This window comes from Macaca nemestrina, chromosome 5, assembly GCF_043159975.1.
Source record: "Macaca nemestrina isolate mMacNem1 chromosome 5, mMacNem.hap1, whole genome shotgun sequence".
Taxonomy (NCBI): Eukaryota; Metazoa; Chordata; class Mammalia; order Primates; family Cercopithecidae; genus Macaca; species Macaca nemestrina.
Window position 1 is genome coordinate 113135188 of NC_092129.1, and position 26080 is coordinate 113161267.

Below are 26080 nucleotides of genomic sequence, written 5' to 3' on the forward strand. Positions count from 1 at the left end.
GTCAGAAGGAGAAACTGGTTTTGGGGAGAAGAGGATAAATCTAGTTTTAGACATCCAAGTGGAAATGTGGATTTAAATCTCAGGTACAAATTCTAGCTGGAGATATGGAAGTATTTTCCACCCCCCCAGAAGAAGTAAATGTATGGAATATGTTATCCTGACAGCGCAGACAAAGCATATAAAGTTTTGGTAAATAAGCATGGAGGATATTCTAGAACCACTTCTTTCATTTGGCAAATGACATCATGGAGAACAATGAACACATTCTGCTCTGAATTAGCTCTTGGTACCATTGCCAGAGGCAGACTTTCTGGCTGGAGAAAACACTGAACTGACACAGAGTGACCCCTCTAAGGTGACAGTGTTCAGATGTTGGGCTCATTGGCAGTGACATAGTGGGGTTTGTGTGTAGTTCTGCTGACACCATTGCTTCTGAGGATCCCGTGCATGCTGATGACTGACCATGACCCCAGTGCACCCCTCTAGTGGTTGAATACAAGTAGAAGCAGAGGCAAGAGTCACTGGGATCAGACTATCCTAATGTGGAGTCCATGGTTCTCTAGGGGATCTGTGTGTAAAATTTAGGGGGTTGTGAACATAGGGGGGAAGAATTATGTGTTTATCTTTCACTAACCACGGCAATAGATCATGATGGTATTAGCAGTACTTGTGACTTTGTTCCTCACAAAAATTACAGATTTTAAAATCCCATTTTACAGTTGTAGATGAAACCCTAATTGTTTCATCTTGCATATTGATTTTGCTCATCATTTCAAGATTATGTAGCAATTAGCCCCACTGCTAGGGGTTGTTTATAATGAAGAAGCATATGCATCGCCATATTGCAAATTTGTGTAATGTTTTAATAATAGATTTCAACATATTTTTTCCTTTTGTAGTCACATATATTTGAGGAATGGTTCATCGTTTCCACAAGATTGCCAAAGTGCCCATGACACACATAAAAATTAAGACATCTGTAATTGAGAATTGGTAAGATGGGGCTGGAAGAGGGACCATTTTTGCACCTGTCAGCTTTATGATCAGTTTAAAAAATATGAATGTTTTTCCATGTATATATTAATCCTGACGTATCAAAAGATGGATGTTCCTTCAAAATTAGTCTGGAACAGCTATTGGCCTTTATTTTGCCTGAAACCGTCATTTATATTTTGTTTCTGAGGAAATTCATTTTGATCTAGATCTTTTATCCAAAACTTTTTATTTGGAAGGCACTGATTATTGTAAGACAAAAAGAAGGAAATTTATGAAAAATTTAAATATTACCAGCTCAAAGGACTCTATGTTTACTCAAGAAAACTATCATCAGCATTTCTTGTGGGTTAATTAAGAATCAATTTGTCAGATTTAATTTGACAAAAAGCTTGACTTGGGAATCTCATGGGTGCTTGTATAACAGATGATGTCCAGCTTCCAGAACTAGTGCATCGAGCACAGATTCATTTAGAAAGAATGAAAATGATGTGAAAATAAAACATTCAGAAAAGCTCTGCTGAATGAGCCATAGCAAGTTACCCCATTGTCATGCACACAAATGCACAATCCCCAGGCACTCACAAACAATTGTGAATGATGCAATGAAGAAAGGAGAAATGGAACTGAGGTTTCAAGTAGACATCTCCCTGAACTTAGCGTGATACAACAGGCAAATCAACAGAGTAGGCTTTGCTGATTGAAGCAACCACACGTTTCCACCTAGAAGGTGCTCTCTGCAAGCATTTTGGCAGACTATAAGCATTCCATGGCATAATGGCCCATGTAAGTTAGTTATACTTATTAAGAAAGTTTTGAGGGAGGGGAGATCTTAAATTTTTTTTTTTTTTTGGTTTTTGAGATGGAGTCTCACTCTGTCGCCCAGACTGGAGTGCAGTGGCATGATCTCGGTTCACTGCAAGCTCCGCCTCCTGGGTTCATGCCATTCTCCTGCCTCAGCCTCCCGAGTAGCTGGGACTACAGGCGCCCGCCACCACACCCGGCTAATTTTTTGTATTTTTAGTAAAGATGGGGTTTCACCGTGTTAGCCAGGATGGTCTCGATCTCCTGACCTTGTGATCTGCCTGCCTCGGCCTCCCAAAGTGCTGGGATTACAGGCGTGAGCCACTGCGCTTGGCCCTGAAATGTTTTAAATGGAATGGAACCATGGGATTAAAATAAAAGATGCTAACAGGAAGAAGATATAGAATATTTTAAGAAAACAATTCTTCAGAAATAACTTCCAAAGGAAATTCAACCCTGCTTCTGACTTTTCATAAATTTTAAAGTACTGCTTTGATGAAGTATGCTCTTCAGTGCATTTGACAGGGGACCTTGAGAGCGTTTCATGAATTATGATGACTGCAGTGTACATGCTGACATTAGAGACTATAGCTGACCCAGCACAGCACTTTGCCTGGAAGACAGGCCACCTAATGAAATCAAAACTTCATCAACAGAGAGAAGTACTAGAGTCATTTATTTCTTCCGGCATCCTAAATTTACCTTTCTTTCTAAACTTGGTACTTTGCAAAATATCCTTTATGCATAATGTTTCCACAAGAGAAGTGCATTTGGCACCTGAGATCTACTCAGAGCACACCCCAGCTTCCATTGCAAAGCAATAAAAATTAAATATGACATTTTTGGTATCTTTAGTGGTGACTTGGAATACTTGATTAGAACACTGCACGATTCTGCTTTTAAAGTGCAATGAACCTTAAATATTAACAAAGACCCTAATCAATAAATACTATCACTGAAATCTGTGAAGTTTTTTTTTTTTTTTGAGACAGAGTCTTGCTCTGTCACCCAGGCTGGAGTGCAGTGGTGCCATCTCCGCTCACTGCAAGCTCCGCCCCTGGGTTCACGCCATTCTCCTGCCTCAGCCTCCCCAGTAGCTGGGACTACAGGCGCCCCCCAATACGCCTGGCTAATTTTTTTTATTTTGTTTTGTTTTGTTTTATATTTTTAGTAGAGACAGGGTTTCTCCACGTTAGCCAGGATGGTCTCGATCTTCTGACCTTGTGATCCGCCTGCCTCCTCCTCCCAAAGTGCTGGGATTACAGGCGTGAGCCCCCTTGCCCGGCCTGTGAAATTTTAAAAATAGTGTCATCAGCAAACAGTTTTTAAAGAATGAAATGTTGCATTTTACATGTGGGTTGTTAAAAGGAAATTGGAGGATATGGGAAAGCATGGTTTCTGCTTGCTTAGTGTTTCTTTAGAGGACTATGGCTAATGTAAGCAAGCTAGGAGATGGCAACAGAACCCATAAACAGTTCAAGAGATTTCCCTCAGAGCAGTGAGTGGATTCTGCGTAGACAGAGATGGAGCATGCCTTCTCACCCCAGGATCAGAGAATTCGTGTGGCCAGAAGGATTTCTGATTCAGTCTCCCTTTGAGGACAGGGATTATTTTTGAAACATCACTGATAGACACTTGTGCAGTCTCTCTCTAAACCCCTCCAGCAATCGGGCCCCTCCCATCATTTTACGGCGGCATAGCCCTGTTGCAGACAGCTCTACTGTTGGAAAATGATTTTCTCCTGAGTTCGTTCTCCTTGTCTGGGACCTTTACTCGTTGGTCAGATTCTGGACCACAGAGGACGTGTGCGCCTTCCTCCCTAAGAGAGTTCTTCAGATGTTTGAGGCTGGTTTTATCATGACTTCCCTGTTGGTCTTCAGATTCAATATACCAAGCCCAGTTTGCTGTCTACTTTACATACGAAATTATGTCCTGATGTGTCATTCTCCTTGTCACTGTTCTTTACCTTTGCCCAGTTTGTTACTGTATCCCTCAAAGTGGGACTCAGACTCATTCTCATTCTTCAGTGTAAGCAAAAGAATTGGCATTTAATCACCAACAGTAAATATCTGCATTTTCCATTCTTGCGGGGGAATACAGATTTAAACTTGATACTGCCCAGCTACAGCAAAAGTTTGGTTTCAAAAAAGACTGTCTCAAGGATATGCAATCACTTATTTTCTTATACTTTTCTTACCACACCACGGGGCCTGGAGCCAAGCTGACCACTGGCAATCTGTGTACTTGGACCCTACTACTTTGGTCCCTAAAGGAATTACTTTCACTAAACTGTATTGGATTTTCTGCTATTTCCTTAAGAAGGAGTAAAAAACATTTAAGCAGCTTACTGTACTTTAAGAATTTCTCCGTATTTCACATTGTATTTGCTCAATGAGGCATCCTGTGAGAAATTTCTCTCAGGATTTTACTGCAAGAAAAATCTATTAACATGTTGCTTCTGGCAAAGAGGATGAAGTTTTAGGTTTTGGAGACTGTGATCTTTTAGCATATTTGTTTCCTTGCCAGGAGGCTCAAAGGTGAATTTGGGACCCACATTACCAATAGTAATAGTGTCTCAGATCATTCTGGCATACATTTTTACGGGTTAACTTCATTCCCAATTTCTTTGCACTGTTCTATCATTATCTTACTTTCGGTGTATTATATCAATCACAAATATTTACATTGTACCAGGAACTGGGAACTCAGGCATAGTCCGCATCCTAACCAGGACTTTCAGTTAAATGGGAAGACAAACCTTTGCTTATTTTCATCCACTTACACTACATATATTATGTAAGCAGCCACAGATGTTTTCTGCACGTTACAAGGTATTCAGGATATATTTGACCAAATAACAAAAGCCATAAAGATGCGTTTTTGTGTATTACTACTCTTTCTTTGAAATGGGAGTATTCAATCTAAAGCTGCATTCTTTTTAAAGAACTAAATGACACCATTGATTCAGATTGAACTTAAATGAAAATGAGTAGATTTTGCTCACTTGGATTTCTGGAAAGCCTTTATATTTGTTACATTTACATATTACTATGGTAATCTTGATTCTTTTATTCCTAGCATGAACTACCCACTCCCTAAACAAGAACCTCCTAATGTCCTACCCTTATCTTTCAGATTTCTTTACAAACACCATGTCTTGACTTTGGAGCCCCCCCCATCAGGAACCTCTTCTCCCAAGACTATTATCATCCTACCTGAATTTCTCTTTCTTTCCCTCAAAGATATTATAAAGCACTTATCAGTACTTTGCTGAAATCAAGACATTATCTACTCTATTCTCCTGATGTAGCAATCTGGTTAACCTATCAAAATAAGAAATAAGCATTATGTAATGTAATTTTTTTGCTCTTAATGAATTTATGTTATTTTCTAGTAATGATGGTTGTTCTTTCCTTTTTTTTTGAGAGAGAGTTTCGCTCTTGTTGTCTAGGCTGGAGTGCAATAGTGCGATCTCAGCTCACTGCAACCTCCGCCTCCCAGGTTCAAGCGATTCTCCTGCCTCAGCTTCCCAAGTAGTTGGGACTCCAGGCGTGTACCACCATGACTGGCTAATTTTGTATTTTTAGTAGAGATGGGGCTTCACCGTGTTGGTCAGGCTGGTCTTGAACTCCTGACCTGAAGTGATCCACCCGCCTCGGCCTCCCAAAGTGCTGGGATTACAAGCATGAGTCACTGTGCCTAGCCCTCAAGTTTATTATAAATCATTTGCTTAATATTCTGTCTAGAATATTTCTAGGAATTCTTATTGAGCTTATCAATATACAAAGCCCAGGGCCTCCTATTTTACTCCTTTTTGACACTCAGGATATTTTTTCTCTCTCTGGTCATTTGTCATTCATTACATTTTTTCAAGATTTATTAAAATTTATCATACCCCTGAACCTAAAGTAAAAGCTAAAATATGATGAGAAATTATTAATGAAAGTTCTTCAGTTTCATCTTCGAATACTTTGATGCCTTATGATACAAATCTAGATGCAAAAATATGAACTCATTAATAGTCAACAATTTTCCAATCTCATATTTTCATTGTTTCTCTTAATCATATTTTAAAAAATCCCTTTTAGTGTAAAAAAAGAAAATCATGCTTTTTTTCCCCCAAGTTTTATTTTAGATAGAGGGGGTACATGTACAGATTTATTACATGGGTATATTACACTCTGGTAGTCATCACAGTACCCAGTAGGTAGTTTTTTGAACCATGCCCCTCTCCTTCCCCTTCCCTTTAGTAGTCAGCAGTGTCTGTTATTCTCATGTTTATGACCATGGGTACTCAACATTTAGCATCCACGTATAAGTGAGAACATTCGGTATTTGTTTTTTTTTGTTCCTATACTAATTTGCTTAGGACTTTGGCCTCCTGTTCCATCCATGTTGGGACAAAGGACATGATTTCATTCTTTTGTTTGTTTGTTTGTTTTTAGTGGTTGGGTGATCCCAGGGAATTTTATTACTTTATCCCAGAATCTCAGTTGCCTCATCTGTAAGTTGGGGATAATAATGGCACCCATTTCATAATTATGAAGATTAAATACATTAAGGAAAACACTAGTATGTGCCTAGCACCTGCTAAACACTCAACAAAGGTCATCTGTACACACTGATGTCTCAAACAGGGACGGAATGTTTAACACAGAAAACAGGAGGTTTTAGCCACTCACTTGTTCTCCTGGCTCCCGAAACATAAGCTGCCTCTCCCCAATTCATCCAAGCCCATCAAGATAGTTGTCCTTGTCCTTAGTCTCCACAGGTGTTCAGTGTGAGCCAACTGCCAGATGGCTTTCATCAGCACAACTGAATAACCCATTTATGCCTAGTGTTCCATTATTGGAACGCTAAGTTTATGGGAGTTATTTATATCCTACTGCTCAAGGTCATTACCAAGATCTGATTTTTCATACAAAAAATTTGTAACCTCCAGCATAAATGGGATAATCAAAGCAATTGTGGCAGTTTTGAGGGGACAAAACTCTAGAGTTTAATCTTCCAGCTTGACTAACTTGGAAGTGTTCCTGTGAATATAAAAGATCTTGTTGGGGGCGGTGGAGAAGTCGAGATTGGCTCCGCGGCTGTACTTCCAGCTCAAGGCCGGGTCATAGTCCTGCTGCAGGTTCTGCTGCAGGTTCTGCTGCAGGCTGTCGGCCGCCTTCTTGCTGAGGGCCATGTTGGGCCTTGCAATCGTGCTGGGGAGTGTGGAGAGGGGTGGCGGCTGAACGAAGGGGACAGGTTTTTGAAGCCACCCGTAAGTTTGAGAAACTTCAGTTTCTGTTCCTCGTTCTCAAAATCAGCAGTATCCCACTGGCCAAACTGGGTTCCCCTCCACTTCCTGGTTTCAGAAGCTTCCGTTTTGCCTGACTCGCGATGGATATCTCCTTGCAAGGCCTTTCGCCTCACCTGGTCTATGTGCGCCTCGTCCATGTTGCCTTTCTTTTCCAACACCACCTCTAAGTCCGTGTCTGTTTCCTCCTTCCAAGGATCTCTTGCTACTCCACTCTCTTTCCTCTTCTTCTTTTTCTTCCTTTTCAGAGCTGGCTCCTCAATGATTGGCTGCTCTACCTTCTTGGACTTCATCGTTTTCTTTGCGGGGGCCTTAGGGCCATTTCCTATGGGGGTGGATGTATTCCGGATCCTCAACTTTGGCTTCTTTTTACTTCCTTTCCTAGGGCTGCTCTCCATGGACCTGGAAGGCTTGGAGTGGCCTGGGAGGGCGTCTCCCTCCTGGTGGATTTTTTTTTCTTCTTCTTCACCTTCCCACTGTGTTCCCTGGGGCTCTTCTGCTTCCCTTATCTGCCCCAAGGTTGCCTGTTCCTCACCCTTCTTCCCCACTGAGCAGGTGTTGGCAGCATCACCAGCCTTGCAGAATCAAGGATCCTGGACTGAGGGGTCCTGGGCCCCCTTTGTTTCCTTCTTGTGGTTTCCTCTTCACCCTGTCTGAGGTCTGGGGAGGTTTTCACGCCAGAGGCATGGAACATGGCTGGAGGTGACTTCTTTTTCTTTTCCCCACAGAGGAACTCCAAGCGACCAAGCACCTGCTTCCTGGGGCTGGGTGACTTCTCTGGCCGTCTGGCACGCAGCGTGTCAGGTTCTACGTGCTCCTCGCAAAGGGTGCTGACACCCTTCTTTTTCTTCTTTTCTTCACTAGAGACATCTCAGGTACCTTCCCATGGACCACACTTTTAGAGGGGGGTGTGGCTTTTATAGGAGAAACATTGGCAAAGTAATCATCATTGTTTAAAATTGAGTATTGAGTCTATGGTTCTTTGACCACTTTCTTCTTTCTCTCTCTGGGAGCCCAGGGCCCAGGTCTACTTTGTGTGTCTTGGTGATCATTCCGATGGGCCAAACTTCCCCACCTCCACGTGAGAGCCTGCTCCACTGTGGCCCCAATTTCATTCTTTTTTATGGCTGTGTAGTATTCCATGGTATATGTGTTCCACATTTTCTTTCTTTCTTTCTTTTTTCTTTTGAGATGGAGTCTCACACTGTCACCTGGGCTGGAGTGCAATGGTGCGATCTTGGCTCACTGCAACCTCTGCCTGCCAGATTCAACTGATTATCCTGCCTCAGCCTCCTGCTAGGATTACAGGTGCCCATCATCAGGCCCAGCTAATATTTTGTATTTTTAGTAGAGATGGGGTTTCACCACATTGGCCAGGCTGGTCTCGAACTCCTGATCTCATGATTCAACTGCCTTGGCCTCCCAGAGTGCTGGGATTACAGGCATGAGCCACTGTACCTGGCCTCCACATTTTCTTTATCCGATCCACCATTGATGGGCAGCTAGTTGACTCCATATTTTTGCTGTTGTGAATAGTGTAGCAATGAACATAGGAGTACATGTGTCTTTTTGGTGTAATGATCAATTTTCCTTTGGGTATATACCCAGTAATGGTATTGCTGGGTCAAATGGTAGCTCTCTGTTTTAAGTTCTTTAAGAAATCTCTAAACTGCTTTCTGTAGTAGCTAAACTAATTTAGCTTCCCACTGATAGTATATAAGTGGTCCCTTTTCTCCACAGCCTCACCAGCATCTGTTGTTTTCTGACTTTTTAATACTAGCTGTTCTGACTAGTGTGAGATGAAATATCATTGTGGTTTTCATTTGCATTTTGTGGTGGAAAATCAGGCTTTTTGATGGAAAATTAAGAATAGGTTAGGATTTTAATAGCTCTGATCTCTTGGTGTTAATGTAACAATACTGACCACCAACAAGTAGGATTATTTCTTCTCTATTCCTGTAATTTTAAAAAGTCCTTTTTGGGGACAGGGGAATGTTGTGGTTTATCTGGCTTTCAGCTCATTTGAAATTACTCTTGATGACTGTGGTTTTTTAAATTGTTAAAAATATGCTGTTAGTTACATGTCTTCCATTTTCTCAATATTTAAAAACACAGAGTAAAAAATCTGAGTTCTTTGGAGAATTGCTGTGTGAACAAGATTGGTTTATTCCTATGTTCTTTCTGGCTTCTGTTTTTTTTGGTGCATGTGTCACAACATATTGCTCTGTTGCCCACACTGGTGTACAGTGGCCAGATCATATAGCTCACTGCAGCCTTGAACATCTGGGCTCATGCAATCCTCCTGCTTCAGCCTCCCAAGTATCTAGGACCACAGGCACATGCCACCATGCCCGGTTATTTAGACAAACATTTTTGTAGCAACAGAGTCTCACTGTGTTGCCCAGGCTGGTCTAACTATTGATCTAATGTGATCTTCCTGCATTCGCCTCCCAAAGTGCTGGTATTACGGGTGTGAGCCACTGTGCTTGACTTCTTGCTCTTCTTACAGGCCTTCTCTGGGGCTTCACATTTCTTGTTTTTACTGTTATTAAAAAAAATTGTTGGGATTGGTTCCAAGATGGACAGATAGCAACAGCTCTGGTCTGCAGCTCCCAGCGTGATCAACACAGAAGATGGGTGATTTCTGCATTTCCAACTGAGGTACCTGGTTCATCTCATTGGGACCGGTTGGACAGTGGGTGCAACCCATGGAGGGCGAGCTGAAGCAGGACAGGGCATCGCTTCACCCAGGAAGCACAAGGGGTTGGGAGATTTCCATTTACTAGCCAAGGGAAGCCATGACAGACTGTACCTGGAAAATCAGGACACTGCCTCCCAAATACTGGGCTTTTCCAATGGTCTTAGCAAATGGCACACCAGGAGAGTATATCCCGTGCCTGGCTTGGTGGGTCCCACACCCATGGAGCCTTGCTCACTGCTAGCGCAGCAGTCCGAGATCAAACCGTGAGGCGGCAGCCTGGCTCGGGGAGGGGCATCCACCATTGCTGAGGCTTGAGTAGGTAAACAAAGTGGCCAGGAAGCTCAAACTGGGTGAAGCCCACCGCAGCTCAACAAGGCCTGCCTGCCTCTGTAGACTCAACCTCTGGGAGCAGGACATTGCTGAACAAAGGCAACAGAAACCTCTGCATACTTAAACGTCCCTGTCTGATGACTCTGAAGAGAGCAGTGGTTCTCCCAGCATGGTGTCTGAGATCTGAGAATGGACACACTTGCCTCCTCAAGTGGGTCCCTCACCCCCATGTAGCCTAACTGGGAAACACTTCCCAGTAGGGGCCGACTGACACCTCATACAGCCAGATGTCCCTCTGGGATGAAGCTTCCAGAGGAAGGATCAGGCAACAATATTTACTATTCTGCAATATTGCTGTTCTGCAGCCTCTCCTGGTGATACCCAGGAAAACAGGGTCTGAAGTGGACCTCTAGCAAAATCCAATAGACCTGCAGCTGAGGGACCTGACTGTTAGAAGGAAAACTAAAAAACAGAAAGGAATAGCATCAACATCAACAAAAAGGACATCCATACCAAAACCCCATCTGTAGATCACCATCATCAAAGACCAAAAGTAGATAAAACCACAAAGGTAGAGAGAAACCAGAGCAGAAAAGCTGAAAATTCTAAAAAGCAGAGCACCTCTTCTCCTCCAAAGGATTGCAGCTCCTCACCAGCAATGGAACAAAGCTGGATGGAGATGACTTTGACGAATTGGCAGAAGTAGGCTTCAGAAGATCAGTAATAACAGACTTCTCTGAGCTAAAGGAAGATGTTCAAACCCATGGCAAGGAAGCTAAAAACCTTGAAAAAAGATTAGACAAATGGCTAACTAGAATAAACAGTGTAGAGAAGACCTTAAATGACCTGATGAAGCTGAAAACCTTGGCATGAGAACTACATGAGGTATGCACAAGCTTCAACAGCCTGTTTGATCAAGTGGAAGAAAGGGTATCAGTGATTGAAGATCAAATTTAATGAAATGAAGTGAGAAGAGAAGTTTAGAGAAAAAAGAGTAAAAAGAAATGAACAAAGCCTCCAAGAAATGTGGGACTATGTGAAAAGACAAATCCACATTTGATTGGTGTACCTGAAAGTGACAAGGAGAATGGAACCAAGTTGGAAAACACTCTTCAGGATATTATCCAGGAGAACTTCCCCAACCTAGCAAGACAGGCCAACATTCAAATTCAGGAAATACAGAGAATACCACAAAGATATTCCTTGAGAAGAACAACCCCAAGACACATAATATCAGATTCACCAAGGTTAAAATGAAGGAAAAAATATTAAGGGAAGTCAGAGAGAAAGGTCGGGTTACCCACAAAGGGAAGCCCATCAGACTAACAGCGGATCTCTCGGCAGAAACTCTACAAGCCAGGAGAGAGTGGGGCAGATATTCAACATTCTTAAAGAAAATAATTTTCAACCCAGAATTTCATATCCAGCCAAACTAAGCTTCATAAGTGAAGGAGAAATAAAATCCTTTACAGATAAGCAAATACTGAGAGATTTTGTCACCATCAGGCCTGCCTTACAAGAGACCCTGAAGGAAGCACTAAACATGGAAAGGAACAACCAACTGGTAACAGCCACTGAAAAAACATGTCAAATTGTAAAGACCATTGATGCTAGGAAGAAACTGCACCAACTAATGGGCAAAATAACCAACTAACATCATAATGACAGGATCAAATTCACACATAACAATATTAACCTTAAATGTAAATGGGCTAAATGCCCCAGTTAAAACACACAGACTGGCAAATTGGATAAAGAGTCAAGACCCATCAGTGTGTTGTATTCAGGAGACCCATCTCAGGTGCAGAGACACACATAGGCTCAAAATAAAGGGATAGAGGAAGATCTACCAAGCAAATGGAAAGCAGAAAAAATAAAGCCAGGGTTGCATTCCTAGTCTCTGATAAAACAGACTTTAAACCATCAAAGATCAAAAGAGACAAAGAAGGCCATTACATAACGGTAAAGGGATCAATTCAACAAGAAGAGCTAATTATCCTAAATATATATGCACCCAATACAGGAACACCCAGATTCATAAAGCAAGTCCTTAGAGACCTACAAAGAGACTTAGACTCCCACACAATAATAATGGGAGACTTTAACACCCCACTGTCAATATTAGACAGATCAATGAGACAGAAGGTTAACAAGAATATCCAGGACTTGAACTCAGCTCTGCACCAAGCAGACCTAATGGACATCTACAGAACTCTCCACCCCAAATCAACAGAATATACATTCTTCTCAGCACCACATCACGCTTATTACAAAATTGACCACATAGTTGGAAGTAAAGCACTCCTCAGCAAATGTAAAAGAACAGAAATTATAACAAACTGTCTCTCAGACCACAGTGTGATCAAATTAGAACTCAGGATTAAGAAACTCACTCAAAACCACACAAGTATGTGGAAACTGAACAACCTGCTCCTGAATGACTACTGGGTAAATAATGAAATGAAGGCAGAAATAAAGATGTTCTTTGAAACCAGTCAGAACAAAGACACAATAAGAATCTCTGGGACACATTTAAAGCAGTGTGTAGAGGGAAATTTATAGCACTAAGTGCCCACAAGAGAAAGCAGGAAAGATCTAAAATCGACACCTTAACATCACAATTAAAAGAACTAGAGAAGCAAGAGCAAACAAATTCAAAATCTAGCAGAAGGCAAGGAATAACTAAGATCAGAGCAGAACTGAAAGAGATAGAGACACAAAAAACCCTTCAAAAAATCAATGAATCCAGGAACTGGTTTTTTGAAAAGATCAACAAAATTGATAGACCACTAGCAAGATTAATAAAGAAGGGAGAAGAATCAAATAGATGCAATAAAAAATGATAAGGGGGACGTCACCACTGATCTCACAGAAATACAAACTACAATCAGAGAATGCTATAAACACCTCTCCACAAATAAACTAGAAAATCTAGAAGAAATGGATAAATTCCTGGACATATATACCCACCCAAGACTAAACCAGGAAGAAGTTGAATCCCTGAATAGACCGATAACAGGCTGTGAAATTGAGGCAATAATTAATAGCCTACCAACCAAAAAAAGTCCAGGACCAGACGGATTCACAGCCGAATTCTACAAGAGGTACGAAGAGGAGCAGGTACCATTCCTTTTGAAACTATTCCAATCAATAGAAAAAGAAAAAACACCACATGTTCTCACTCATAGGTGGGAATTGAACAATGAGAACACTTGGACACAGGAAGGGGAACATCACACAGTGGGGTCTGTTGTGGGGTCGGGGGATGGGGGATGGGGGAGGGATAGCATTAGGAGAAATGCCTAATGTAAATGACAGTTAATGGATGCAGCAAACCAACATGGCACATGTATACATATGTAACAAACCTGCACGTGTACACATGTACCCTAGAACTTAAAGTATAACAATAAAAATAATTGTATTCCTAACTTTTGTGTTTCTTTATCTATGTACTTATTCTGTCCACTTACTTCAGTCTGGGTTTTTTAAAAGGATCACAACTGCCTTGAGAAGAGGCCTTGGAATGGGAAAGTCCAGACTCTTCTTAATTGTTGCCTCATCACTGAGTCCCTATCAGAAGTCTGAGTTTCTTGAAGACACTCACTCAGTGTGGAAAGAACCAAATAGATATTGGCCTGTCAAAACAAAGAAAAAGTCTCTACTTTTTGATGGCAGTTGAAAAGGATGTTTTTCATCCTGGTAGATGGGACATGCAGTTCATGGCTGAATGGAATCACTGGGAATGATCTTGCTGAATGGAATATCTACAGTTTAGAAATCTATCACAGTCAGGTTCTTGCTTTTGCAAACTGTTTCTGTTTCTTTTCCAGGAAAAATAACTGTGATAAAAAACCAGTGTATATCGTTCAGGAATAATGAATTCAAAACTGGAAACAAAAACAGCCTTTTTGACTGTTAGATATTCAATGTGTGCAACAGGAGAGCATTTATTTGATATTTTATATTCTTGTTAACTCTGTTATATTTTCCTCTGAGCAAACAGCACCATTTGGAATTACAGCTCGGTTTATTTTGGTATCCTCTACTAAGATGTACCCTCCACGAGAGCAGAAAACTTTTGTCTCTTATTTACTACTTTATTTCCAGTATCAAGAATAGGACTTAGTTCAGGTACTAATCAATTCATTCACGCATTCAACATGTAGTATTCAGGGGCTACTATGTGCCAGGCAGTGTTCTAGGTGCTGAAGGTATAATAGTGAATAAATAGACAAAAATCCCTGCCCTTACAGAACTTACATTATAGCAGGAAAGATGGGCCATAAACAACGTTTTATTAAATAAAATGCATACTGTATTTGAAAGTGATAACTGCTAAGGAGACAAAAACAGCAGAGAAAGAGAATAGGATGCAGAAGCGGGGAGAGTTGAACTTATGGACAGAGTGGTCATGGAAGGTCTCTCTCACTGAAGAGGTGACATTTATTGAATTTGTAAGTGAAATTCCCAAATCCCTAAAGTCATCAAGCCAAAGCAATGGTGCATTTGGACTTCAGCCTGCATAGGCCTTCCGGCCCCTGCTTTCTACGGAACTGCTTTTATTATGCCAATTCCCTGTTTTAAAACTTATGGTTCCTTTACCTTGCTATCACACCCAAACTCATTCATCTGGCTTTTAAGATCCTCACTAGAACATTAATTCTTCCATTTCTCCAGAGTAGACCTTCTAGGCAGGTCCGCCTGGTTTCTGTTTCCTGCACAATATCATGCTGTAACATAATAACGTGATATAATAATGAAACTTGATGCTTCTGCGTGCTACTTCCCCTGCCACAGTCTGCAAGTCAGATGTCAGCTGATCCCCAAGCTCATACTCTTTGTGTCCCAGGTACATGGCCTCCTTTCCACATCCTCACTACCTCTCCTCTAGCATTGTTTTAAGAATAAAATGAGATAGCCTCAAAATGAGAATCTGTATTTTAACATAATAAATAAATAAATAAATAAATACCAAATAGAGTTAAAAATCCCAATTGACAAATAATTGCTACATAATTTTACAAGTTTTCGCTAACATGGATAACAATTATGATAATGAATTATGTTGGTTTTTTATATAAAATCCCTGCTTAAAATGCAAAACACTTATAAATGTAAAACATGAAACAATACCCAGCAAAATTTAAGGTGTTCAAGTAATCAGGCTTGGTCTAAGCAAACCCATTTGAAGAACGAATGTAAGAGTTGGGTTTGAATGTGTACAGAGAAGTGCTCAAGGTTCACTAGTCATGGAAACTTCTTGACATACAGACGTCTGCATTCAGCCTCTTGTTACTCCAGTTCCTGGGAAACTATTTGAAGCTGCCTAAATAAATGGGTAATATTGTGAAGCTTCTTGGCTGCAGTCAGTACATGGGAATGAGTCTCAGTTAAATTGACCAGGCAGGGATTCCAAGTCATCATTAAAATGACCACTAATGACTCTGCTGACCTGGCTACCATGCTAATGAATTCACAGTGTGCCCATCCACAACCGAGAAAAGGGCTGCCTTAGAGGAAGTGCTAATTATAGCCGTGAATGAAATAAAAGTTATTTGTAAGGGTGAGGAAGAGACATTTGTAAAATCTATGTGAGTGTTCCTTTTAAAGTTATCTTCTCAAGAGATTAATGTCAATGCTGACACTGGGGAAAATAATCCAATGTAATAGTTGTGATAATATGAATCTATGTGGATTAAATTTTCCATGCTTTGTTTAGAAGGCTCTGTTTATGCAAGAAAGTAAGCTATGACAAAGGTTGAAAACACATTAAAAGATGTTTGACAACAGTTGTCTGGCCGGAATCATTTTTCCATAAAAAGGCTGTAAATTTATTAGGCAAATAATAACTTAATCACTGCAATTTTCTGTGACTATATGATAATAACCATTATATTATCTGAAAATGAAAAATAGAAACTCTGGAGTACATTTATTTAAATATGATTATTGGGAACTAAAGTAAGAAAGGATAAAAATAAGCTTAAACTTATTTTTCCCTGGAAACAAAAAGCTATTTTTTTTGTTAACCATGGGTAATGCAGCATAAAAATCTATTTCAAAGTACTATATTTACTAATAAAAATCAATTATGAATTTTGGTTACTTTCAACTGATTAGACCTATGTAATTCACTTGTTTTAAAAAACCTGGAAAGGCTTTCTGAGCACATTTACATTTCATGGAAAATCTCAGTGCAGCTCTTTGTTACACATATATACAAGAGGACCCATCACTTCTTGTGTGAGAGAATGTTTTAAAGCAATCACAAAATAAGAATTTGCAACCAAACTGAGCCAGGTTATGCTATAGGGCCTATGGAGCGGGGAATTGCTACTGATTTTCTCCACTCGATTTGGCCTACAGAAATAAAGTAGTGAAGTGACTAAAACAGCAGAAAACAAAATCTTCTTGAGTAAAGTACTCTTGGCAGTAGACTTTATGATGTGGTACAACATCAGGAAAAAATAAACCCAGCAGACAGATGGTCTCCAGAGAGTAATAACCATAAACTCTGAAACTACTACACATGAAAGTACCTGCCCAAGGAATAGAGAAGATAGATGTTTCGCTAGGGATTGACCTACAATGGCACTTGTTGCTCTTGGTGACCAGAGCTAAAAGAAAGCTGAAAGCCAGCATCAGTGTGTGAAGTCACTGGAGTATTTTATAGATCAGAAAAGTTGGCAAGCGATGGACACTAGACAACACAAACTTCCTCTCTCCAAAAATATATTCACAGTTAGCTTTAAAGCTGTAGTCACTCCTCTGGGGTCTGGTAAGTAAAGAAAAAAGGTATGTTTTTTCTTGCTGCTGCTATATATAGATAAGCATCAAGCTTTTTTTTTTTTGTGACCAAAACAATTGAAGTTGATGATTTTATGTAGATAGAAACATATTAGGATGATAAAAAGAAAGACAAAAATGTGGCTTTACCTAACATAATATTTTATTCTTCACTGAAAGTTCTAGAGATGTTTACTTAAATTTTGTTATTACTGTTTTAGGTGCATAGTTGAAACTAAAACATATTAAATGGCATTGGGAGATGTAAAGTAGAAAGTGTTAGGGTTGGGAGTGGTGGTTCACGCCTATAATCCCAGCACTTTGGGAAGCCGAGGCGAGTGGATTGCCTGAGCTCAGGAGTTTGAGAACAGCCTGGGCAACGCAGTGAAACCCTGTCTCTACTAAAATACAAAAAATTAGCTGGGTGTGCCATGCACCTGTAGTCCCAGCTACTCAGGAGGCTGAGGCAGGAGAATTGCTTGAACCCAGGAGGCCGAGGTTTCAGTGAGCCTAGATCATGCCATTGCACTCCAGCCTGGATGACAGAGAAAGACTCCATCTTAAAAAAAAAAAAAAAAAGTAGAAAGTGTTATTAGCATAGATAGTTTGCCCTAAATTTTCAGTTTTCATGGGCACCTGTCCTATTTTTTAAAAGAGAAACATAACTCAGTTTTCTAATTAGTAAGCTGACAGGGATGCACTAAATAAACATGTCCCATATTCAGTTGTTTTAGGATACTCTGATGTCAATGCTTCTATTTAGAGAGTAGTGGGAGGAGGGCTATGCTGTCAAAGAGTCAGAAATGGCTTCCGATTCCTGGGCCCTTGAAAATGCACGAGGCTGGCAGGGTTCCAGAAGTATCACCTGCACAATCCAGAAAAAAATGCGTTATTTTCCACTTCTTGCCATAAGAGAGTCTAGACTTTCTTTCTTTCTTTCTTTTCTTTTTTTTTTTTGTGCCACTAGTTATTGCCATCTGTAGGAGAGGAAGGGAAGAGAGAAAGATTTATAGCAGGGGTGGACAAACTTTTTCTGTAAAGGACCAGATAGTAAATATTTTAGATTTTGTGAGCCATGTGGTCTCTCTAGCAGCTACTCAGCACTGCAGTTGTAGTGCAAAAGCAGCTATAAACTGTAAATGAATAGGTGTAATTATGTTCTAATAAAACTTCATTTACAAAAACAAGTGGAAAGCTGGATTTGGTCCACAGGTTGCTAACCCTTGGTTTAGAGTATTACGAAGGGCTAGAATGTGATTTCTCCTCTCATCTGGCAAGATAATGTTAATTCTCCCTCAGCAAGGTTTTCAGCGTATGTCTCCTCCTACTCAAGTCCTCATGATAAAGGGCCCATCATAAATGTACTTTTATGTCAGAACTTATTGTGAATTTAAAGGTTATCATTCAAAAATAAATTTAAAACGTGGGAAAAATTTTTGTACACTATTGAATGTTTGTGTCTCTTTAAATACAAAAATAACCAAAGGAAAAATAGAGGCAGATAGAGATGTTACATATTTCATAATTTCTTTGGCAGAACCAAGTTCCCAATACCAATCTGCAAGTGACAGAAAAACTGTTTCTGTTCTTCACTATTCCATTTTTGTCATTTATATTAGATAAAATGAGCATCAGTCGATCAGAAGAGTATTTGATCTTTGTCTTCCCCGTTTAATGTTGCTTGGTGGAAAACCGTAATTCAAAGAAAAGCAACAGAAAATTAACCAGGTACTATTACCCATAAAGGGTGTCAGACAACTTTTACATCACTGTAAAATTCTAAGTGCTTGAAAAGTTTTCCAGAGCATTTCTTTTTTTTGCCACGAAGCTTTGGGAAACAAAGCAATTTAATGTTCTTGAAGTTCAAAATTATTTTCCATAATAATTCAGCCTTTCAAAGGATTTCTACAAAATCTTTTCCCTCCAGTAAAAGAAAAATTCAAAATGCTTGACAAAAAAATCCATGGCATCTTTAAAAAACTATTGTTGGCCCATATTTTTCTTTTGAGTGACTTAGGTTTTTTTAGAGAAGTTTTAGGTTCACAGTAAATTCAGAGGAAGATGCAAAGATTTCCCATGACTCCCAAATCTTGAAATTTTCTTTTTACTAATGGTAAAACATTTATAGGCGTATCAATGTGATATGACTATGACAACCCTATAAACTATAACCAATAAATTATTAATTGAGGGCCATTCATTACAGAAAGTGGGACTCATTTTTCAACCCATTTGGGACATCAGTGAATGTGGTTATGGTTTTCCTCTGTTAGCCAAAGTGTTTCCTTTTCAGTTTGATTTAGTGAACCAGGGAGATTTGGTAGAACTATCATTGAATTACACATTAGAAGGCCTAGAGTTTAGTTTAGTTTCACTGCTTCCTAGGTTGGAACTGTTGGACAAATCTCTGATCTACTGTTAGCTTCAATTTCTTCACTGGTAAAATGAAGTCTAGTACATGCTGTGTGTAGATAGGATTCGATTATGTAGGTGATGAAATAAAAATGTTATACAAACACACTGTATTCTTATGAGAGGATTATAGTGCCCTTGAGATTAGGCCTTTATTTTACTTCTTTTAATTTAATGGAAGAAAAATTTATTGAACACCTACTAGACACTTGTGTTAACCTCCAGGCACTTATACAAAGAAGCAGCTCTTAAAAAGCAAACTAACACAGGAGCTGAAAATCAAACACCACATGTTCTCACTCATAAGTGGGAGTTGAACACTGAGAACACATGAACACAGAGAGGGGAACGGCACCTATCAAGGCTTGTTGAGGGGTGGGGGGTGAGGGGAGCAAACTTAGGGGATGGGTCAATAGATGCAGCAAACCACCATGGCACACGGATACCTATGTAACAAAACAGCGTGTTCTGCACATGTATTCTCTTTGTTTTTCAGAAGAAATAAAGAAAAAAAAAAGCAGCTCAATGATTGTTGACTTGTATTGGTTAATTGCTATATTTAAGGCAAGTAAATCTATTCACCAGTAAATAGATAATGCAAGTCTTTACAAGACTATTTCCATATTAGATTTCTGAAGGATGATTCTGAAAACTGGCTTTCTGGCATGGCAGATTGCCTTCAGATTGACAGCAGTTTGCAGAGGTAGGAGCCGTGGCACTTGTTGGTTGGGGTTAGAGAATTTCTTTACCAGTAGCTAGAAAGGCAATACAGTCTTTGACACCATCAAGAAGCCATAACAAGAGATTGTCCCTGTTTCTACTTGAAAATGTCTGCCACAGAATTCACTAGATCATATTTAGTACCTCTTATAAAGTCAAATTCTTCTCAACTTGTAATTAGCTTTGGTACTACTGAAACTGCATATAGAAAATTATTGCAATTTTCTATTTATAGATTATTGTATCAGTATTGAATACTTGTGCATATGTAATACACACATGGAAGTAATGAAACTATTGGTCAGCCATATCAAGGTTTAGATACTTAATCCACTGAAGCTGGTAGTTATTTTGATCTGTAATCATAGTGAGGGGCAAGGAAGAATAAACTATAGGAATCAAAATAGTAATAAGCATGTTTGAATTATGTGGGAGTAGTTTCTTTTTTGTCTTTTACTGTATTTTTAGAGATGGAGTCTTTCTCTGTCATCCAAGCTAGAGTGCGGTGGTGTGATTACAGCTCACTGCAGCCTTGAACTCCTGGGCTCAAGAGATCCTCTCACCTCAGCCTTTGGCATAACTGGAACTTCTAGTGCACACCACCATGCCCTGCTAATTTATTTTATTTTTTTAGAGATAGGGTCTTTCTATGTTGCCCAAGCTGGTCTCAAACTCCTGGCCCCAAGGAATCCTCCCACCTCAGCCTCCTGAGTGATTTGGATTAAAGGGATGAGCCACCTGCACCCAATGGGAATATTTTCTTGATAGCATTTGTGCTGGAGCCAGTCTTCTATGCAGGCCTTAGGACTCCTGCCAACAGGTTCAGAAGTTAACATCAGATAATCAGACATTATTATCCAGACAGTCCTCTTAAGTACCTGAATTGCTGGGAGTGTTTAGATACTCCCAGACAACATCAACAGTAACAGAAATAGGGATAGGTAATAGGGAAAGAGCAGCAATAGTTGACTAATTCTATATACATGATACTGAACTCAACACAGGGATTTTCTTTGACCTTTAAGGAATGATGTTTGAGAATTTGTTGACCAAGAAATGGATTAGCATATAGGGACTGCTATAAGTAAACAATCTGTCCAGTCATATCTAGGTGAAAAATGACAGAATAGAATAATATAAAAGTAGAGGAGGCAAGATGAAGGGAATTCTGATATAAGCTGGGAATGTTACAAGAGTGAAAATACCATCCCAACACAATTGGCAAACTCTACCTAAGGGAGGAGGTGTCACTAACTAATGACTGAGGCAAATCATTAGGTTCAACCATATGAAATTGCCATTATTGTAGGTCAGAAACAACTGAATTTCAGCAAGTTTACCTGGCCCAACCTTACATGTTACACCTGTATTGTGCTTAGACGTTGCTATGTATATATGTGTATACATTTATATATACCCAACACAAAGTTCATGCATATCTTCTTTCAAGATTCAACAAATCTTAAGACGAGGGAAAGCTGACAATAATATTTATTATAACACAGCTCCTTTGTCTACAGGGTTATCAGTTCAATTACTTTCAAATTTGGTTGTAAACATATCTTGTGTTTGGGCATAAGTAACTTCTTAATTATTAAGTAATACCTGAATTTACCACTTTTAAAATAAATATACTTAAAAAAATAAATACACTGAAATTGAGGAGCAACCAAACAGTTCTTACAGAAGCCAAACTGTACTTAGGAAACTCAAGTTGGCTATTTTCAGCTTATTCCTCAACTCCTTAGTTTCAGGTATAAAGTCATCACATACCAATTGGATGACTAGTCCAAAGGGAAGCTTAGTAAGAGATCACATTGTTTATTCTCATCCCTGAAGTCAGCCACACTTGAGAGACGAATAAACAACAGGTGCTGCCCAAGATTACAATGTAGGTTGACTTCGATGCTTCAATTATTTTTGGCCAAGATATTATATTTGTACATCTCTATGTTTGTAAATATTGCATATATGTATATATGGATAATTGTGGAAGTAAGGGCTATATACATCACTGGTTAATCTGATACATAAACTTAGTTATTTTTAGGAAACTGTCTCCAGATTATAAGAATAAGCCACATTTATTGTAAAAACAAGTACATAAACAATATAGAAATGTATAACTTAGAAAGTCAAAATCCCCAGTAATCATTGTCTACACCTTTGCCTTCCTCTTTCAAATAACCAATATCATCAATTTGGGGGATATAATCTGAGCTCCCCCTCCTCATCACAATGTTCTGTTTTTTTTCCCCACTTATTTCTTTAAAAGTCTAACCTCCTTTGAGATTCTGTTCTTCACCTACCTAGATCATAATGATATTTCTCTTCTCTACACTTTCAGCACTTTGAGTTTGCATTTTAATAATAAAATGTCTCATATGGTTCTCTAATTCAGTATTTCCCAGATTGTTTTCCATAGAACATCACTATCCCAAGAGATTTTTATAGATCTGTCTCAAGAAAAAGTTTCTCTGTCAAACACATTTAGGGAGTTCTGGGTTCAATGACAATAACTGGATTTCTTTGTTGCAGAACTTCTGAGACACTGTGTGTGTGTGTGTGTTTGTGTGTGTGTAAGTTTCTATTCACATTTTATATAAATGAAAACATATCTTTGTCACATATATCAGATGTCCAATTTTGAGACTTGGTTGTGTTGGGGTCCCTAAGGAGAAGTGGCCCTGCAAAAGAGGAAGAGACAGTGAGGGTCAAGAAGGAAGGTCAGGGCAAGGCGGGGAGAATCCAAAGAACATGGTATCCTGAAATCCAAAAGAGTTTTCAGAAGGAGAAAATGGGTCAGGTGCAGTGGCTTATGCCTGTAACATCACTACATTGGGAGGCCAAGGTGGGAGGATCTCTTGAGGCCAGAAGTGAGACCTGCCTGGACAACATAGTGAGACCCTACTGAGACACCTTTAACTTCTTAGGTGTGAATGGTGAAGTTCCAGGGGAAGATTTTAGTATGCCACATTTCTAAAATTTGCATCCAGGAACATCATCCTATTCACCTTATTGATATCTTAAGTGACTTTAATGGTTTTTAGAACCTTGTGTGAAAAACTCTACATTCTTGAGAGTAGCGACTTTGTTCTTCATTCCTTTTTGAGACCCTTGTAATGCATAGCATAGATCTGAAAACATCAAAACACTCAACAAATATCTGTTGATTGTATCATATGGTTGAAGGAAATAAAAAGAAAACAATGAAAAATATATTGAAAGATAACTAATATATGCCCAAACTTTTCACCATACATTTTCCTCATTGATTTATTTATCTTGAATTAAATAAAGGGATTTTTTTGTCTTTAAGAGGTACATCTTAAAATTACATAATGCCATTATATTTCACTATACTGATCAAAAGTCATTGCATAAGAGGGGTGTGCAGACTGATTATCAAATCACTGTAAGAACATGAAAAATTTACTGACTAAAATTTTTATAGTGCAAGAAATGTGTTTCTATCCTAAATAGGGTCATAAAATGGGAGAATAAAACCCTAAGAGTCTTATCATTAAATTTATGGAAGTTCATTTCCTATGTATGAGGAGAGTCTAATGGAAAACTTTATAACCATGGACCTTCTCCTTTGTCACGACTGAAGGGATCCAATGCTAAAATTCTGTTCCATGTAACAAAAAGTACAGTAGAAGAATATATTGTATCTTGAGTATACTCTTGTCCTTCTATATCTTCCTCTGACTTCTATAAGATATATTTTAAAAACTCAGTCCACATTCCTTAATTCCTCCAACTCCCTCCAGAAACAACAGGTCTTCAAGGTGTAATTGGGTAACTTTTATTGAAATCAGCTGTTGGTAGTCCCTGTCCACCACCTGTGCCAGTTATTGAGTCACAGAGGAAGTGCTGGGTTTCCAAACACAGTCTGTATGGAGTAAATTCTCGAAGCATTTGGCCCTATCTCACAATGCCTCTCACTGCCGCGCTCATGATCCAGCCATAGATTTTAAGTTGAACCAGTGTTTCTGTTTCCATAATGGAAGTTAAGTTTTAGCATACATATTTGAGGGTCACCACAAATTTAAGAGGATACCTTTTAAAATGTCGCTTTTCTTTTCTTTTTTCCTTCCTTCCTTCCTTCCTTCCTTCCTTCCTTCCTTCCTTCCTTCCTTCCTTCCTTCCCTCCCTCCCTCCCTCCCTCCCTCCCTCCCTCCCTCCCTCCCTCTCTCTCTCTCTCTCTCTTTCTCTCTCTTTCTCTCTCTCTTTCTTCCTTTCTTCCTTTTTGAGATGGAGTTTCACTCTTGTCACCAAGGCTGGAGTGCAGTGGTGTGATGTCACCTCACTGCAACCTCTGCCTCCCGGGTACAAGAGATTCTCCTTCCTCAGCCTCCTGAATAGCTGGGATTATAGGCGCCTGCCACCATGCCCAACTATTTTTTTTTTTTGTATTTTTAATAGAGACAGCGTATCACCATATTGGCCAGGGTGGTCTCGAACTCCTGACCTGAGATGATCCACCTGCCTCAGCCTCCCAAAGTTCTGGGATTACAGGCATGAGCCACCACGCGTAGCTTGCTTTTCTTTTTATAATACAAAAACAAAATAAAATTTTTGATTCGAACCTTATTGGGAATATTTGACTGCTAGTCATAAAGTGCCTAAACTAATGAATAAGAAAAGTAATGTATTTTTGAGACAGCAACAAGAAATTCTTCTTGAGCTCAGGATGATATCTCAAAGTAATAAAAATATATGCTCTCTTCTGTATTTGGCTTCAGGACCTCGTGGTGGTTGATGGTGGGAAGTGCTCTAACTTGACTGGAGGGCAGCACCTCACCCTCTACCCCAGCACATGGCCTTGGGCAGGCACTTTAACCTTCCTGGGACTGGCATCTCTCTTCTGTAAAACCAAGAGGTTGATCTGCAAAAACACAAATGGCACTTCCAGATATGTCTGAATCCATGACAATATTATTCCACGTAAAAATGTGCAGCAGATCCTGTTACACATAGACAAAGTGGGCCACTCTGTTTCACAAATAGCACTTTTCAAGCAATATGACTTTTTTGTGCTTAACCCAGTAATAAGCATTTCCTAAAAATGTAAATGCTAATAGGATAAACCTTAATAGCAGCTTGATTGTGGAAGTTTGGATTTAAAAATAAAATGGATAATAACTCTGGAGACGACAGGGCCACTTTTCGCCTGCAAATTGTTTGATGCTGTGGGTCAGTGGATGGGAAAACAATAAGAACATCTGCTCAGATGACACATTTCACATTCCCGATGAGGCCATAATGGTTCATGATGAAATGTTGAGAAAATGGCTTCTAGGAAAGGAAAAAACAGAAGGAGATACAGCCAATTCTCATTATTTGCAGTGGCAGTTATGTTCTGTAAAGTCACTACAAACACTGAATTAGTAAATACTAAGCCATTGCTCATAGGGATATACAGGAATAAGTCCCCGGGAGCCTCTGGTCTCAACAGTTTCATCAGCTGATTGATACATATTATTGCTTTATGTGTGCTTCCATTTAATGATACTATATTTAATATTGTTGATTCATTAATGTTGAACTCACAGCCAAGAGGACTATAACTCATACCGGAAAGAAGCTTATCTAACCAAGTGTGTTTTCTCCAAGAGGCTCATCACAGCCTTCATGTGCTTCGGAACAATAGACAGCACTTCAGCACTACTCTTGGGGCTCATTTTAAGTGGTGAAAGTGTCAACAAAAAGCACAAAATGCTGAGCATGCCTGTAACCCCAGCATTTTGCGAGGCCAAGGTGGGAGGATCACTTGAGGCCAGGAGTTTGAGACCAGCCTGGGAAACATAGTGAGACCCCATTTCTACAAAATAAACAAACAAACAAATAAATAAAACATAAATCAAAGAAGAATTTCTTTTTTTAAATAAAAGCACAAAAATGTGAAAAACAGCAGAAAATAGGTCTTGCAAGGGACATATGTTTACAGTGTGAGAGCCGAAACAAGAAGACAGAGTGTCAGTTTGTTCAAACTCAATTGAGAACCTGAATGTTGGGAGACTAAAATT

At 39.5% G+C, this 26080-nt stretch overlaps 1 protein-coding gene and 1 pseudogene across 6 annotated transcripts in view; both read right to left on the minus strand.

Moving 5' to 3' along the window:
- LOC105479465 (potassium voltage-gated channel subfamily Q member 5) overlaps positions 1–26080 on the minus strand; it is a 566685-nt gene that overhangs the window by 206400 nt on the left and 334205 nt on the right. The gene's annotated exons all lie outside the window — the stretch shown is intronic.
- LOC139363370 (lysine-rich nucleolar protein 1 pseudogene) lies at positions 1445–24206 on the minus strand (annotated as a pseudogene).